This window comes from Symphalangus syndactylus, chromosome 4 (genome assembly GCF_028878055.3).
Source record: "Symphalangus syndactylus isolate Jambi chromosome 4, NHGRI_mSymSyn1-v2.1_pri, whole genome shotgun sequence".
Classification (NCBI taxonomy): domain Eukaryota; kingdom Metazoa; phylum Chordata; class Mammalia; order Primates; family Hylobatidae; genus Symphalangus; species Symphalangus syndactylus.
The window spans coordinates 136891097-136910115 of NC_072426.2; the positions used below are offsets into that span (position 1 = coordinate 136891097).

Here is a 19019-nt window from a genome sequence, read left to right on the forward strand (position 1 = left end):
CCAGCAGAATAATTGTGTAGAGAAGCTGATTTCAATAATGTAATAAAATTGCACTGCAAAATATTCATAATTTTGGTACATTTTTACCTGATGAGAAGTTGGGGCTTGGGAATTGAATGATTCTATAAAATTATTGGTGATCCACATTGGTATCTGTCACCTAGTGACAGCTACATACAAGCTGAATTCACAGATTTTACTGGCATTTTAGTATTTTACCAATCTGCTTGCAATCCAGTCAGCATATGTTGAGACTTTCACCATTTATGACTGAATAAACTCTTACTTTTACATAATTTCTAGCTATCTGTGAATAGCAGACCACATAATGCTATGCAGCAAATTAAATTTTAGATTTCGTTTGTGTGTGTGTGTTTGTGTGTGTGTGTGTGTGTGTGTATATGCTTCACATCTCGTGCCTTAATGTTTGAGTTTTAAGAAAAGTAGGGGTTTTTTTTGGTCTTACATATCTTAAAATGGTATTTAGTACCCCCTGTCCCCATCCTTTGCCAAGGTTTCCTGGCACTGGTAGAATCATATTTTTTTCTTCATAAGTTTTTTTTTTAAACTCATCACTAAAAAAAAAAAAAAAAAATCTTTGTGAGGGCCATAGTGTTATGCAATGCTGGAATTATTCAACTCTTTCACTCAATAGTCATTTCATTCACACACATTTTCTTGGTTCTTGCTATATGCAAAGAAAATCAGACACCTCGGTGTCTTTCGTATCTTCTTCCTTTTCATCCCCACAGCAATTTCTCTAGTGGCTTTGAATTGTCAACAGATATACAAAGTATCTTTAAGACTGTGTTCCTTCCATCAGGAAATCATTCTTAAGATATGCAGTTATTTAGATCCTCTTAATATACTGCCACTCTTCAAGAACTGTATCACCAATCATATAAACCCAAATTGCTTCACCTTCTTTTCATATGAGCTTGTACAATTTGAGCTAACCTTACCTATTCAGGCATATTTTCCACGAATCTCTGACATACAACCACAGTAGCGTGCTACAGAGTTTAACAGCTAATAAGCTGTGGGTTTTGCCAGAAATAAGTTATTGCTGTGCCAAGATCTTGATTCCTGTCAGCTTAGAGGGCAGTTCCGAGGTCTTGGGTGTGTTGTCCATTCACCCTGGTTGACTCACAAATGTTATCATGTTCTGCATGTTGTAAAAAATGTTGGGAAACACTGGTGTGGCTATTGAAAATACAATCAGCATTATATTTGTAGTTCCGCCCATCTGTACGTGTTAAATTACTTAATCTCTGTGTTTCAAGTTCGTCATCAGTAAAATGAGAGAATAGTGGTGATAGACTATTAGGAAGAATTAAAGTAAGTGATCAGTTAAGTGACAATAATTATTAATAATTATTTCATATTATTAATTAATTATTGTCACTTAATTGATCACTTAATTTAATCCTTATTAACAGTCTGTAACCACTATTGTCCCATTTTACTGCATAACAGTCTACTAAAAGTAGTATTTATTAAAATTAATGGTCAGATGATTATTTCCTGAGTGTATTGCATTCTCTAAAGTCTGTCTTGGAGAATTTCCTCAAGTATGTTCTTCATACCTTTGATACCTTTCCTCTTTTAATAACACCTCATCTAGATTAAGACTCATCTAAATTTCAGACTCACATCCCTAATTAAAAAGCCCCTAGTTTTTCCTTCCCTACAATGCTCTCTCCTATTTTTTGAGCTATCATTGCTCTTAAAGCCTATACCACACAGATACAGTCTCTGCTGTTTGTTAACTCTTTCATTTACACAAGTTCTGGAATTATGAGCTGAATAAATTCATGTTTAATAATTTTGTGGGGGCAGGATCTTTTTGTGGATTTGTATTGATATTCAGAGTAATTTAAGTTATGAGAATGTTAAGAAGTCAGGCTAAAGATGGCCAAGCACTAGACCATAATGGACTGGCTTTCATTAAGCTTTTATTTAAACATTCACAGAGCATAGACCAAAAAAAGCCAGCTTAGTCAGATGATATGGCAATTCTCAGAAGTTGTTACCAATGACCAGTGTTTTGTTTGTGTTTCGGGAAAATTCACTTATAGTGAAAGTGAGAAATTGTGATCCTTTTATATACCATGAACCCTTTAATTTGCATTTGAGGGACTGAATTGAGGTGTAACAATTTTATACCCTATCTGAGCAGCAGAGGAAGTCAAGCAAACTGATCTGTAGTGGAAAGGAGAAGTAACATACTTCATAAACAGAGAACAAGATGGACAGTAGTTAATATCATTCAGACTAACAGCTGTTTCCAGCTACTCTTATTGACAAGGAGCCAGCAAGCAATTTTGGACTTAAAACAAAAAGGCGTTACAAGCCAGATTTCTAAGGTTCCCTTAACAGAAACGAAGATAAATATCCTAAGCCATCATTCAGCCTGAGATTTAAAATACCTTGAAAACTCAACTTAAAAATACAATTATGACATAAGAATAAAAATATTTTACCAACAGATAATACCATTTTTGTAATCATAAGTTTTGTCATTCCGAATATGTACTCTTTTTTACATCTGCAGATGAGTGACAGTTCTTCATACATATGTGATTTTTCGAAAGTGTTTTGTTTTCTCAAAGGAATATTTTCAACTCAAAAAAGCTGCTACATAGCATGACTTCCTGAGTTTAATTTCATGCCCTAATTTGTCACCACTGACTTGGTCAAAACCTCAGACCATCTGCACAGAGCTGTAGGGAATGATAACAACAAAGACAATGACATGACAATGTCCCTGGCTTTCCTAACTCTATTCCTGGAGCTGATCCAAGAGTCACAAGTAATCAGCCACAATTTTTTTTTTCCCCACCAGACATCACACTGATGGAAAACAGTGGAGAAGAAGATAATGGTCACCTTGCTTGGTCAATAAGGAAAACGGAGGAGGCCAAGTCTTATTTGAATTCATAGACATTGAATTCTGCAATGGATTGGGAAGATTCTATTGGAATTGCTTCTCTTGGGTATCTCATACCCTCTGGAGATGGTTCGATGCCATTGATAATAGGACTTTAAATTCCGCTTGGGACTGAGGATTCCCACTGAGATTCTGTTCTCATCTAGCCTAGTGGTTCAGTCTCACAGTGGGCCACAGCCTCTTCAAAGACTTTCTGAGAGATCTCCATGGGCTCTTGAAACATTAAGATTCCCCCATTCCCTCTATTGACGTGTGTAGCCCTAGGAGTCCCAGTCAGTGTATCTAGCAATCTTAAGATCAGTTCAGACTGTCCAAATCCTCCAAATCAGGAGAAATCAAAAGCTGGATTGCATCTTGTAGGATAATCCCTTCGCTGTTAACCATCACTTTACTGCCCTCTCTATACTCATTGGTTAGCTCAGAGGACCACATATTTCTGCATAAAGGAAATGAGTTTCCCCAGTGCCATTTATCTTTCCAGATCCTACCTTACAATTTTGATGACTTGTAGATAAGTAAATAGATAATATATATTGAACGAATATCCGAAGGTTATGATTTTCTCTATATTTGCATATGTCATAAATATTCATTTTATATCAGCTTTGAGATTTTTTTGGGTATATTTGTAAGACTGACAAAATTAAACTAGAGATATTTCTAAGCAAATGTGCTTAAAGTTATTAGGCTAAATTTTTGTTAGCTGCATACATTGAAGTAAAAAGGCAAAACAAAGGGACAGATAATAAAAACTCATCTGGCTTTAATATGTAGATATAATCAAAGAAATATATATGGTCAGATACAGGAGAAGGCTTTTGTATATACATAGTAACAGCTGTCAGACAAATTATGCAGTTATAACCTTTTAGTCTTTTTCTTTTCTGCATGTGGCAGAAATTCTTAATTCAAACTGATTTTCTGATCTTTTTTTTGTGATGGCTAAGTATTTGAATTTTTCTAAGCTCATCCTCAACCATGACTTCCTTCCAATTTTGTCCACCCATTAATCTTATCTGGCTGAGCATTACATCAAAGAAAGTCTCAAGTTGCCATGGATAATTGACAAAGCAGGCACTTTATTTACAGATAACCAAAAATGCATTGAATTAGAAATACGCCTTTGCATATGAATCCTTCTACAAAGGCAAGTAAGTGCAAAATACTGATGTTTTACAGCAGTTCTAACCACACTGAGTGAAGAATGATCAATTTTTATTCATTTATTCACTCATTCATTCATTCATTCATTCAGCCAACAAGTAATTTGTTGCATATGTATCTATGCAAGGTTTTATAAGGTCCTATGATAAATATAAAGATGAATTAGTCTCAGTCTTTTTCCTTTAAGAAGTTTATACTGACAGTTTATGCATCAGACAACTGCAAAATTAGACAGGATACATTTAAAATGGGATGTATGCCATGTCAATTGCTGTTGTACGCAAAAGAGAGAAAGATCATCTCAGATTGGGGGCCGGGGGACGGTGGTGAAAGTTTAATGGAAGTTGTGGCATGGGAATTGGAATTGAAGCTGGGGTAGAATTATGGCAGATGGAGAAGGATGTTGGTAGAATACACTAGGCATAGAAGATGTTTTCAGTCAATGCTTAGAAGTAGGATTGACTGGGTAATTTGGTAACATTATGTGGCCAAGTATGAAAACAGCATGAAAGTTCTTCAACAAAATATAATATTTAGTATATATTTAGTATATTTATTTAGTATATACAATAATACCACGTTATTATATTATATAATTAATAATTTAATTATTTTAGTAGTGAGATATCATGCTGAAAAATAAAGATTACACAGAGCCTTGTATTTCCTTCAGCCAGTGCCAACACACACACACACACACACACACACACACACACAAACAGACACACAAACTAACTTTAATTGTATTTAGTTGAGTAGGAACCCACTACATAATTTAAATAAAAAATTAAGATTACATTAAAAAATGGGCAAAGGAGCTGAAAAGACATTTCTCTAAAGAAGACATACAAATGGTCAACAGCTATATAGAAAGGTGTTCAAAATCACTAATCATCAGGGAAATGCAAATCAGAGTCACAGTGAAATGTCACCTCGCACCCATTAGACTCGCTATTAACACACACACACACACACACACACACATACACACACACACAAACCCAAACAAGATAAATGCTCCTGAGGATATGAAGTTGGAACCCTTGTACACTGTTAGGAATAAAAACGGTGCAGCTGCTATGGAAAACAATGTGGAGGTTTTTCAAAGAATTAAAAATAGAAATACCGTATGAGCGAGCAATCCCACTTCTAAGTATCCAGAAGAATTGAAATCAGGACCTCAGATAGGTATCTGAACTCCCATGTTCATTGCAGCATTATTGACAAGAGTGAAGCTACGGAAACAACCTAAATGTCCATCAACTTATCAATAGAGAAAGAAAATATGGTATAAGCCGGGCGAGTGGCTCATGCCTGTAAACTCAGCACTTTGGGAGGCCAAGGTGGGAGAATTGCTTGAGCTCAGTTTGAGACCGGTCTGGGTAACACAGTGAGACTCTGTCTTCACTAAAAATTAAAAAAAAAATAAAATTAGTGGAGTGTGGTGGCATGTGTCTGTAGTCCCTGCTACCTGGGAGGCTGAGGCAGGAAGATTGCCTAAGCCCGAGAGATTGCAGTTGCAGTGAGCTATGATCATGCCACTGCACTCCATCCTGGGCAACATAGTAAGACCCTGTCTCCAAAAAATGTGGTATATATACACAATGAAATATTATTCAGCCTTAAATAAAGAAGGAAATACTGCCATTTGCTACAGGATTGGCTGTTCATTGATGAAATTTGAGGAAATTATGCTAAATGAAATAAACCAATCACAGAAGGATAAATATCACATAATACCACTTATATGAAATGTACAAAATAGTCAAACACAAAGAAACAGGGAGTAGAATAGTGGCTGCCAAAGGCTGGGGAGAGGGGAAAATGGGAAGATGGGAAGTTGTTATTCAGTGGGAGTAATTTTTGATTATGCAAGATGATGATTCAGTTCCAGAGATCTGTTGTACAACACTGTACTGTTAACTATAGTTAACGGTAAATACTGTACTCTTAACTATAGTTAACAGGAAATACTGTACTCCACACTTCAATTTATTAAAAAGGTAAATCTCCTGTTAAGTGTTGTTTAACCACAATAAAGATAAACTATTTGCCCATAAAAAACAAAGTAAGATTATTAGAAGGATTAATTTGGCATGTTAGATTAGAAAGAAAAGGGAGAACAGGGACAGACTATTACAATAGTCAAAGTCAATAACACTGAGAACAAAAGCTAGTGTCGTAGTGTGAGAATGAAATGGAAAAAGAGAACAGATATTTTATAAACTTAGAGTTGGTAGAATTTAGGCATCAATTTGGGAAAAGGAAAGGGAATGAGCTATGGAGGAAGAGAGCAAAGGATGGACCAAGCTGACTTTAGGCTTTCAATTAAGCTCCTGGAGGATAGATGCTCAAAAGTCATCTATTGGCTGGGCGCCGATGGCTCACACCTGTAATCTCAGCACTTTGGGAGGCCGAGGCAGGCAGATCACAAGGTCAAGAGATTAAGACCAGCCTGGCCAACATTGTGAAACCCTGTCTCTACTAAAAATACAAAAATTAGCCAGGCATGGTGGCATGTGCCTGTAATCCCAGCTGTTCGGGAGGCTGAGGCAGGAGAATCGCTTGAACCCGGGAGGCGGAGGTTACAGTGAGCCAAGATTGTACCACTGCACTCCAGGCTGGGCGACAGTGCGAGACTCTGTCTCAGAAAAAAAAAAAAAAAAGAATCATCTATTTACAGGGCCTCTGAGCATGTGTTTGTCCCCACAATTACCACTTGAAAACAATAATGCTCATAATTTGATTTTTGACTTAGTTACTCAGTATGGAGACAGTAGTCTTGAAAAGGATAAGGAAGTAGTCCAAACTTTCTCAGAGGTGCTACTCTGTTGGGTTTGAGATAGTTCAATGAATAATCATATTTAAAAGGTATTTTTCAAAATAGCAGTAAAATTACAAATACATAATTTGTTAAGTTGTTGCAAAAAGAATTGCAGTTTTGCCATTACTTTTGCACCAATCTAATAAAATGTGGTTCCTTCCTCTTTCTAATTTACATTTTCCCAGTGTGTAGGGAATCCAGAATGATTCTTACATCATTTAATTACCCCAATTATTATTATTATTATTATTCGAGATGGAGTCTTGCTCTGTGGCCTAGGCTGGAGTGCAGTGGTGCAATCTCGGCTCACTGCAATCTCTGCCTCCTGGGTTCAAAGGATTCTCCTGTCTCAGTTTCCAGAGTAGCTGGGATTACAGGCATGCACCACCACGCCCGGCTAATTTTTGTATTTTTTTTGTAGAGATGCAGTTTCACCATGTTGGCCAGGCTTGTCTCAAACTCCTGACCTCAGGTGATCCGCCGACCTCGGCCTTCCAAAGTGCTGGTATTAGAGGCATGAGCCACCACATCTGGCCCTTTCCCAATTATTTACCTCTCAAATAGGACAAAATATAATTTTCTGGAACCACATGAAAATGCCTTACAAAAATAAAATTACAAAAGCTTATTTATTCAGAAACCTGACAGAACAGAATTTCTTTTTGTGTGTGTGTGTGTGTGTGTGTGTGTGTAAACATTCGTAGCTACTTTATTCACAACAGCCAAAAATGTGAAACAGCCTCAAATTTAGTCAACATGGACAATCAAGTTGTAGTATAGTCTCTACCATGGAATACTACTCAGCAACAAGAAAGTAATAAACAGTATGGGGGAATCTTTAAAACATTGTGCTAACCAAAATAGGCTGACACAAAAGACTACACCCTTTGTGACTGCATTTTTGTGGAGTTCAAGGGCAGGCAAAACTAATCTATATTAATAGAAACCCAGCAAGTGGCTGCCTGGGTCGGGGGTGGAGGAATTGACTACAAAGGGGCTCAGAGGTATTTCTGGGGTGATAGAAATGTTCTATATCTTGGTTGTGACAGTGGTTACATGGGTGTATACATTTGTCAAACCTTATCAAACTGAACACTTAAAACAGGGTGTATGTATGTTACACCTCAATAAAGTTGACTTTTTTAACAAGAGGTTTTTGTCCTTCAGGAGGTGTCAATCCAGATGAGGAAACCATATTAGAAACCCAGAGGACTCCCCTGTGGTTCCACATAAGCCAGAAGGGCATTCTACGCTACTTTATGCCTTGCATACCTAGGTGCCATGAAGATCCAAGGAGAGGGAGATGGGTGGGGGACTAGTCAGTGTAAGTTTCATGAAGAATCTGATGCATGGAGAGAAGGCTTAGAAAAGAAATAGACCGTGCCTTGCTTCCAGAATTTCTAGTTAGGCAAAACCACTAAGACTTTTTTCTCATATCTTTCATTCTCCAAAAGCTGTGTATGAAGTTTAAACTCTGTCATTGAGAGATATAACTCAAAACACAGTAAAATCTTAATTTAAAAATTACATTCATGGAAAAAGGTTACAAGGAAACATCAAAATCTAAATAGTGATTATTCAGTTGTTTATATTAAAATGTTAGTTTTCTCTATTTTTAAATTTTATTTCTAGTAACTACAAACTACTGTAATAATCAATAAAAACATTAAAATACAAAGATTATATTTTTCTAATTCTTCACTTTTTTTCTCATTCTTTAGTTAATTAATAGATTCATGAATAAATTTGATAGATTTATATATCTGAACAATTTGGAAACATGCCATGAGTTATCAGTAGATACTGAGTTGTGTCTAGTTCCCTTCCTGTCCAGCTTCAGGAGCAACTTTTGTAGCATTTTGTTTCCATAGTAACCAAAAGACTTCTACATACTGTCATTTGTATTTTTACAGAAATATAAACTTGCAGGTGCCAACCCTATGATTAATTTTATATCCGAATATACTTAATCACTGCAAGGACAGAAAAGTATTGTCTGCTCCCCTCCTCCTTCAGATACACTGATATTCTAGGAATATATTGTATTATCTGAATTTTAAGTATATAAAACATTTCATGTCAGCTATGGTATACATCTATACTCTATGCAAGTGTGTGTATTTAGACATTCTATTTAGGTATGTGAGATTCTGCTGCACTTTCCAGAAGATAAAACTACTTTACCCTGTCATCTGCCATTGAAAGGGGGTGTCTTCAACTGCATCATTTGCATTTTCAAATCCCTGCATTTGTAGGTTTGTTTGACTTTTCTCAACACTCATCACTGTCTGTTGAGCCTTTTGCAATGCCTGTCCTTTATTTTGTCTCCTTGTCCTTTCATCATCTTTTGACCTTTATCCTTCTTGGTCAAAATTTTTCATTATGAAGTACAGTCACGCCACGCGTCCCATAATGACAGGGATATGTTCTGAGAAATGCCTCGTTAGAAATTCCATCATTGTGTGAACATCACAGAGTGAACATACACAAACCTGATGGTGTAGCCTACTCCACACTTAGTTTATATGGTAGAGCCTGTTAGTCCCAAGCTACAAACCTGTACAACATGTTACTGTACTGAATACTGTGGGCAGTTGTAACACAACGATAAGTATTTGAGCAACTAAACATAGAAAAGGTACAGTAATGATATGTGTAAAAAGCAGTACACCTGTATAGTGCACTTACCATGAATGGAGCTTACAGAACTGGAAGTTGTTCTAGATGAGTCAGTGAGTGATGGGTGAGTGAACGTGAAGGCCTAGGACCTTACTATACACTACTTTAGACTTTATAAACACTGTACACTTGAATACACTCAATTTATAAAAAATATTTTTCTTCTTTCAGTAATAAGTTCACCTTAGCTTACTTTAACTTTTATTTTATAAACTTTTTAATGTTTTTAAACTTTTTGACTCTTTTGTCATAACAGCTTAAAACAGAAATAAATTGTTCAGCTGTTTAAAATATTTACTTTCTATTCTTATTTTATAAGCTTTTTCTATTTAAAAAATTTTTGGCTGGGCGTGGTGATTCATGCCTGTAATCCCAGCACTTTCGGAGGCCAAGGCGGGCGGATCGCCTAAGGTCAGGAGTTCAAGACCAGCCTGGCCAACATGACAAAACCCTGTCTCTACTAAAAATACAAGAAATTAGCTGGGCATGGTGGCGGGTGCCTGTAATCTCAGCTACTTGGGAGGCTGAGGCAGGGAGAATCACTTGAACCCAGGAGGTGGAGGTTGCAGTGAGCCGAGACTGCGCCACTGCACTCCAGCCTGGGCAACAGAGTGAGACTCCATCTCAGAAAAATTATATATATATATGTTTTATTTTACTTTTTAAACATTTAAAATTAAAAACAAAGACCAAAACATACACATTAGTTTATGCCTACACATATATGCAGTCTGTCCTTGATCAGAACACATACACACACACAATATATACACAAGCAAACATGTATGTGCATATTTAATTTTTTTAACAGAAGCTCAGCAAATACAAACGCTCACCTCCTTTTTTTTGCTTTGTGTTTTTGCTGTCCTTTCACAGATTTGTAAGGTTTCTTTTCCCTAAAGCCCTGTACCTATCCCCGTGCACAGTGAACACACTCTATTGCAATTGATTGTTTTAGTATCTGTATTCTCTACTTCAGTGGTTTCCAAACTTTACCGTGCATCAGACTCGCATGGAGGGTCAGTTAAAACCTAGATGGCTAGGTCCCCTTCCCAGCGTTTCTGATTCAATAGGTCTGGATTGGGGCCTCATAATTTGCATGTTTAAAAACTTCTGAGGTGATTTTGATGCTACTAGTCCAGGGACTCTACTTAGAGAACCATGGATTTAGGGCTTCCCCCGCAAAGTGTCATTTGCAAATGAATTGCAATTTTCCATACCAATGAGAAATTTGAGGTCATTCCAAGATGAAGGCTGTTGAAAGCTACTGTATTTTCTATTTCCATCAATAAGTGTGTCAAGTTTGAGAACCAATGTCCTATATTTTAGATGGCTTCAGGAGCTGAAGGAAAATAAATTTGTACCAGTTGCTAGCCCCCAGGCTTCTTTTCTGGTGTGTCTAAATTATAAGAGATACACTCAAGTAGACCTTCTGTTCCATATATCTTTTTGCTGTATTTATACACACACACACATATCTATTTATATACACACATATATAAATTTATATACATATATACATTTATACACATATTTTATATATATACACACACACACACACACACACATATATCTTCTGGGCATCAATTTGTTCACCTCAGATTAGGCTAAAAATCAGTGGTTCTCAGCTTTTGGTTGCTCATTAAAATTATCTGGCATGCTTCTAAAAATGTACCCATGCTGAAGCGCCACTTCCAAGCAATCTGGATGGAATCCTGGCAGCATTAAAAACATAAAATTTTCCCAGGTGAGTGTAACATGCAGCCTAGGTTGAGAACCACTTGGTGAGATAATGTCTCAGGGCTTTTCTAGCTCTAATTGGTGGAGTTTTGAGACTGTGGAATGCTGCTTGGAACAAGGAGTCCTCTGATGTGTGGGGCATTTTGACAGTATATATGGCTTCTATTTCATTCTGGTTATGATTATTTTTTCCTTATTGCTTTTTTATTCTCCATTATGACCCTCTTACTGTGTGGCAAAACATTTTAATTTGGTTACACTCCCAGAGAGTCATGATCTAATTTAGATAAAAGAGTTTCTGAAATAAAGACATCAGGATTGTTAAAGTGGGCCTCAGAGGGTCCAACTAAGAACAAGCTGGTAAAAATCAGGCAGAACATGGAGAGGTTTTGATTAGCACTTGTTAGGTAACCTTCAGGAAAAGAAGGAAGTTCTCAGTTTAATGTCGATACTAAAATCCATCGCCAAACACAGACACTTCTGAATTATGGCATCTTCAGTTCCGCATAAACCTGGAAGTGAATGAAGAAGAACTAATACGCTCCTGGAGTCCTTGTATCTGACAGAGGTGGGAAGGAGGATACTGTGCTGTGTTTAGGGCTGTCGGAGTGCTAAGAGCAAAAGACAACTCATTGAGGTTGCTGCAGGGGCATTTTAATTTCTGAACCAAATTAGGTACTGGTTTTTAAATTTACCTATTTAAATACCAACTGCAGAAGATCTGAAATAAATATACAACTACTCTGCAATGGTTATAGGGAAGATGAGAACCTAACTGTGGTAATTAGAAATGGAGAAAATGTTCAAGCTATATATAAATTCTCAGCTGTATATCCTTATTTGGTAGCAACAAACACTGTACCCAGTATTCATGTTTATACACACAATGTTTATTTTCTGTTTGTAAAAACATATAGGGAATCTAAATTTAATGCACACACAATAGTTTTAAAAATGAATTGTATGTGTGAGAAAAGAAAGTGTTGCTTTTTTTTTAAGACAGAGGAGGAATTTCATATTGCTAAACAGATATAAATTCATTAAAGGAGGCACATAGTTCAGCATAACTGCAATTCTGGACACACATATTGTTCTTAAATTAAGAAGTAGATAAACTCTATCTAATTCATAATCCTTCCTCTTCAAAATTTTGCACTTCTATATGATTGGATATTCAACAAACTAGAAATTATCAAGGAAAAGATAAATGTAGCACAATATAGCCTCATAACCTGTAAATATTGACCCATGTCTGAATGAGCATCATACTTCTATCTATTTTTGCTTGAAATTTTCTGAGATTAGAAAATTCCTGGTTGATATTCAAATCTACTTTAATATTTTTTTAAGCAAGGAAATGTCCATTTTTCTTTGTTTCTATCTAAAGGCACAACTTGTTAAATAATTGGCCTTCAGAATACATGCTATTTCTAAAAATTGGAGTGACTGTTTAGCTAAATTAGAAAGTAATTAATCAATCCATTTGGTTTTGGTCATGTAAGATAATTTGCCAGTCAAGATAATCAGTATTATTGATGATACTGTCATTTCATCCCTGGAAAGATTTTCTCCCAAACTGAAAACAATCAGACAGAAAAAGCTGCTAAGAACAAGGCATATCTTTAAAATATATAAAGAAAAGACAAAATGCCATTTCTACAATTTTTTCAAGTTATTTTTTATAAGTTGTGTGTGTGTGTGTATGAGTCTTAATTCATTTTTATCCATTCGAAATACAAATTACTGATCTAAAATGCTGTATAAAATAATACTAAACATTTATAATATAAAATGTGGTATTATAAACATTTTTCTTCTCTTTGTTGGAGAAATGCTTACTCTGTAAAGCACAGTACCATAGGGTATATCTGAATATTTACTGACAACTGTAGCAATTAAAATTATTCATATGAAGGAAATAAATTAGTTTGAAAACATTGAATTACGCTAGTAATGTATTCATTTGCACAGCACATATTATTTTTCTCATTTTATGATCCTATACATAGAGAGCCATTTTACCTTTTTCAAGTCTGACCACTCCAATTAGAGAGAAAAGTTGGAAGCAAGACCTCCTGACTCTATGTTGAGTAGTCCCAAGTAACTCAGCTTTGGCAGGTTACCAACAAAGTTCACACCTGTATTTTCTACCAACTCAGATTTTATTAAAATCAACAGGAGAATGGTTGGTCTTTGTTCTGACAAGACTTAGCAAAACAAAGGCAAAAACATAAGAGAACTGAACTTTCTTAAGAGTCTGTTACCTCTTAGAAATGAATGCTTCATTAGGTTGCTTAGTGTAACTTTTCTCACCTGAATATTGAAGACTGAACAGCTTATCTTTTACCTGTAGAACAGACTTTGACAATAGAATGTCAGTCTCATTTTTGTACAGAAAAAATAATAGGGAGAAGTAACAGAATAAGTAACAAAAGCTGAAAAAATCTATTACCGAGTGAATATAAATCTCGGGCCAACAGGTAGAAAATATGAGTCTGACTGATTAAATATTGGATATTAAATATTAAATGTGACAAAGAACTTTCTCACAATTAGAGACTCTGAAAAGAAAGAGGCTGCCCCAGGAAATACTATGTTCAAGGATGTGATAGATGATAACATGTGCTACTGTTCCAAGGGTTTGCCGAGAGCCAATGGGAAAGTGACCTAGACAATGGGTGACTCTATAAACTCAGGCTTCCCAATGACTAAATTGTCTGAAAGATTAAGGTAAAGGGAAGTGTAATTTTTTTTTTCTCTAAATAAATGTTGAGAGCAAAGCTACTCACTAAATATAATTCTACTCAAAAATCTTGTTTATAATGCACATTTTTCTTAGTTATTAAATTTCAGGTTCATCTGAAGATACACACATGAAACTGGGGAAACAGGAAATCTAAATGTTTTATGATACCACTCCCTTAGATTCATATTCAGCTGCCTTGCTTGGTTGTATCTGCATTTGAATGATGTATTGCAGAGGTAAATTATACTTCCTGCTGTCTGTGGCTTCCATAAACCCTTAGCTACCAACCTCGACAGGGCTTTCACCAATGCTTATCTATCTTACTACGTTTAGCATTGCTGGACTTAGCAAAAACATACGGGATGTCCAACCTAGTTAAATTTGAATTTCATATAAACAATGAGTACTTCTTTAGCATGAGTACATCTATAGACCTGCATATATCCACATTTATAATTTTTCTCTTTTACTTCTATTGCAAAAAAAGTCATACCTATTTTCCCTTCCATGGCCAATCTTTCCACTTTAGGTCCTATACCTTCCTACCTTCTCTGTGGGAATTTAATAAAGAACTGAGCCTCTCAATTTTCCAAATCTTCAACGGCTCTCTGTTTGACTCAAGGGTCCCTTAAATTAAAAACAAAAACTAAAAAGGCCTCTGAATTTACCTCTCTCTCCACTTTTTATACTGTCTCTTTTCTTTACAGACTCCTCAGTTTCTGTCTGCCTTTTTGACTGTTTTGTTCCTTCCCTGCATTGGCTTCTTTCCCCCTCCCAGGGAATATTAAACGTTGCTAGTTACAGGGTTCTTCAAGACCACATCTCAGTTTACAGAATTCCCATGGGGGATCTTGACAGTCACCACCTAGCTACTCAAGACTTCCTCATCTTCATCTAAATCATGATCTCTCCTCTGAACTCTAGACCTTGCCTATATCTCCCTCCCAAATATCTCTCTTTGGATGTTTTTCTTGCACCTCAAACTACCACATCCCAAACTGAACTCATCCTCCCTTTTTAAATCTCTCTCTCAAACAATGTTTTGCTCTTGATAGTAAAGGGTGTGGTTACCTACCCAGTGCTCTAAATCAGAAACCTGAGAACCAATTATATATATGTAATTTGTGACCAATTCTTGCTTGGTTTAGTTTCAAACATTTTTAAAAATTCATCCACCTGTTTTTATTCTCACAGCCACTGTCCCCTCTTCCTTGGGACACAGCCATGGCTTTCTAATTGATTTCCTTTGTCTTTGGTCTTGCCTCCACCAATCTATTTTCCAACAGCAGCCTAAGTGATTTTCCAAAACACAAGTCTGATAGTGTTATCCTTTTGCTTAAAAGGCCTGCAGAAACTTTCTTTTTGTTGTTAGAACAAAGTCCAAATTCCTAACTATGGTTGATAAGGAACTCCATGATTGGATTCCCCCACCTCTGCTCCCTGGCTCTCTACTAGGCTACATTGAAATCCTTGTATACCATATCTCACTCATCTCTGGGTGTTCAGACATGCCATATCATTTTCCTGGAACAGGTTACCCCTTCTCTTTGCTTGGCTTACTCTTACTTCTCATTTGGATTTCTCCCTAGTTATTACTTCCTCAGGGAAATGCTCTACTAGATGCAAGTTGTTCCTTTAGCTTCATTCACAGATTTTTTTTACGCCTGTTTAATTACTTAGCAACTGAAATATAAATTCATAAAAGATGACACCATTACTGTCTATTTCCAGCTTCTAAGACATTGTCTTGGCACAGAACAAATTCAAAAATAAAGTTATTTGCTATATAAATAAATGAATACACAGATGTGATGACAGAGCTAGAAGGGTTTGCTTTAGGCACAATTTCTTAATTAAAAATGAGCTGGTATCCAGAATCTACAAAGAACTTAAGCAAATTTACAAGAAAAAACAATCCCATCAAAAAGTGGGCGAAGGATATAAACAGACACTTCTCAAAAGAAGACATTTATGCAGCCAACAAACATATGACAAACAGCTCATAATCACTGGTCATTAGAGAAATGCAAATCAAAACCACAATGAGATACCATCTCCCACCAGTTAGAATGGCGATCATTAAAAAGTCAGGAAACAACAGATGCTGGAGAGGATGTAGAGAAATAGGAAGACTTTTACACTGTTGGTGGGGGTGTAAATTAGTTTAACCATTGTGGAAGACAATGTGGAGATTCCTCAAGGATTTAGAACCAGAAATACCATTTGACCCAGCCATCCCATTACTGGGTATATACCCAAAGGATTATAAATCATTCTACTATCAAGACACATGCACATGTATGTTTATTGCAGCACTGTTCACAATCACAAAGACTTGGAATCAACCCAAATACCCATCAATGAGAGACTGGATAAGGAAAATTTGGCACATATACATCATGAAATATTATGCGGCCATAAAAAAGGATGAGTTCATGTCCTTAGCAGGGACATGGATGAAGCTGGAAACCATCATTCTCAGCAAACTAACACAGGAACAGAAAACCAAATGCCACATGTTCTCACTCATAAGTGGGAGTTGAACAATTAGAACACATGGACACAGGGAGGGGAACATCACACACTGGGGCCTGTTGCAGGTTGGGGGGGCTAGGGGAGGGATGGCATTAGGAGAAATACCTAATGTAGATGATGGGTTGATGGGTGCAGCAAACCACCATGGCACGTTTATACCTATGTAACAAACCTGCACGTTCTGCACATGCATCCCAGAACTTGAAGTATAATTTAAAAAATGAGAATATGCATAACATATAGGAAAGCTATAGCATAATGGCACAAAAGTATATCCTCAAACTCACCATCCAACCCAAGCTGGAGCTAGAACATTACCAGGAGTTATCACTTATCTTTGGGCTCTTCCTCTTTTAAAGAAACCATTAGTGGAATTCAATGTTCCTTACTTATTTTACCCTGTAACACCAAATTCCCATTATTGTCTCCATGGTTTCTGCAAGTCTACTCTCTTAGCATTCACTGATTAGGAAGCTGTCCCAAAAGGTCTGTTTGAGCACTGCCTGAATTGTTCTGAGTATTGTGGAGGGCACAAAACAGATGTAAGGCAGGACTCCTATGTTCAAGGAACTTATTCTGTAGGGAAAAGAGAGCTGACACACATGAAAGTAGAAAATATATGATACTGACTAGAAGAATTATGAGATTTCCAAGAGAGAAAAGATCACTGTGGACCAGACTATCTTAGAAAACCTTAGAAAACCTTTTATCCTCCTTTATAAGGAGGATAAAAATGAAGTGCATATTGAAGCATGCCTAAATATGAGCATTTGGAGACGAGGAGTGAGACATTTAAGAGGGGAAGAACTACATTTGGTGGTGGTGTAGTTGAGCATTACTGTTTTGTTTCATTTATTTTTCTTGCTCAGAATTCTTTTTTCACTTCTTCTGGTACTACTGCAGTTCTTTTTGCTGTTGAAATTTCCTTTTCCCAATTCATAAGATTTGGAGGGGTTGCCGATGGCTACATTTTAAATCCAGCCTTCCCATTCAAGGACTTGATCCAAGCACAATACCCTATGCTGCTGGTGACAGTGATTGACTCAAAGATGGGTATGTGACCTAGGGCAGGCTAATTATATGCCTTCCCTGGGATTTCATGTATAAGTGCTTGAAAAGAACATTTCTCTTTTCTGTTAGGCTACTGCTGATAAAATGTTAAGCCTGAAGCTACCTCTGGCCAGACTATTTCTTCCCTCTTCTATATATAGGAAGTTTGTCTGCAGTTGGAGGAAATGACTCCTCACAGAGAAGGAGAGAGAGAGTGAGAGAACCACATTGTTTCTGGAGTTGCTGAAGCCATCTGTATACTTTGTTTTACTGTTCGTGTGGTTAACATACCTCTTTCTTGTTTAAGCTCATTTGAATTGATTTCTGTTGATTTTATCCCATTAGAAAAGTACTTAACAAAACAGGTAATGGGCTAAAAAGTGGATATGGTAGAGATGGAAAGTGTAGAAAAGGACTGGAATGGAACACTGGGATTGAGAAAAAAAGCACAGATCAGACACCAATATCTGGAGGAAGAAATGACAGTACTTTGTTGGAGACTGGACACATCCAATATGGAAGGAATAAGATCAAAAATGGAAAATCTAGGAAATTAGTGGACTCACTGATAGAAATGGAAGTAGTTGAAATGAGGAAGTGGATTTGAAGGGAAGCAATAACCAAACCATGATATTTGAGTTCCTGGTAGAGGTGGGACTTTGCCAGTCTATGGTTTTGGCGACATAACCCATGCTATATTGGTCTAACGATGTGAAGTACAGGAATGTAACCTAGTCATGCTTTGTGTCAGCATTCAAGGGAATATCATAAAAAACTATAGACATTTGGCTTTTCAAATACATTCTTTAGATTCTTTTCTCTCCTTTCTCTTCCTATCTAAAGCATGGGAACGATTTGTAGCATAGAATAGTGTTTCTCAAAATGTGGTTCCTGCATCAGAAGCTTCAGAATCACCTGGGAACATTTTAAAAATACAGGTTAATAAGCCTAACCCCAGAGCAAGGGCATCAGAAACTCTAAGAGTGGGTCCAGGAATCTGCATTTTAACAAGCCCTCTGGTTGACACTGATGTTCACTGAAGTTTTAGAACTGCTGGTGTAGAGTACTCTTTCCATGTTGGCTCTACAGCAGGTGAGGCAGTCCAACATACGGTGCTATGATTTTGCATCCTAAGAATTATTCCCTTAGAAAAGTACATTTTCACTAAAGCTATCATTCAAAAACTATGTGTTGAGAATGTGCTATCTGCCAGGCATTGTTCCAGGTACTTTGGATTTTTTTTTTTTTTTTTTTTTGAGACGGAGTCTTGCTGTGTTGCCCAGGCTGGAGTGCAGTGGCGCAATCTCGGCTCATTGCAATGCAAGCTCCGC

The 19019-nt window shown here is 36.7% G+C and overlaps 1 protein-coding gene and 1 long non-coding RNA gene across 4 annotated transcripts in view; one reads left to right on the forward strand and one right to left on the reverse strand.

Annotated features, from left to right (window-relative positions):
• LOC134736517 (uncharacterized) overlaps window positions 1-8621 on the forward strand; it is a 35708-nt gene extending 27087 nt beyond the window's left edge. The window contains exon 3 of the long non-coding RNA XR_010120595.1: window positions 8106-8621. This is a non-coding gene — a long non-coding RNA (uncharacterized lncRNA). The remainder of the gene's footprint in view (window positions 1-8105) is intronic.
• The window catches only part of MARCHF1 (membrane associated ring-CH-type finger 1), an 864354-nt gene that overhangs the window by 62763 nt on the left and 782572 nt on the right, over window positions 1-19019 (reverse strand). The gene's annotated exons all lie outside the window — the stretch shown is intronic.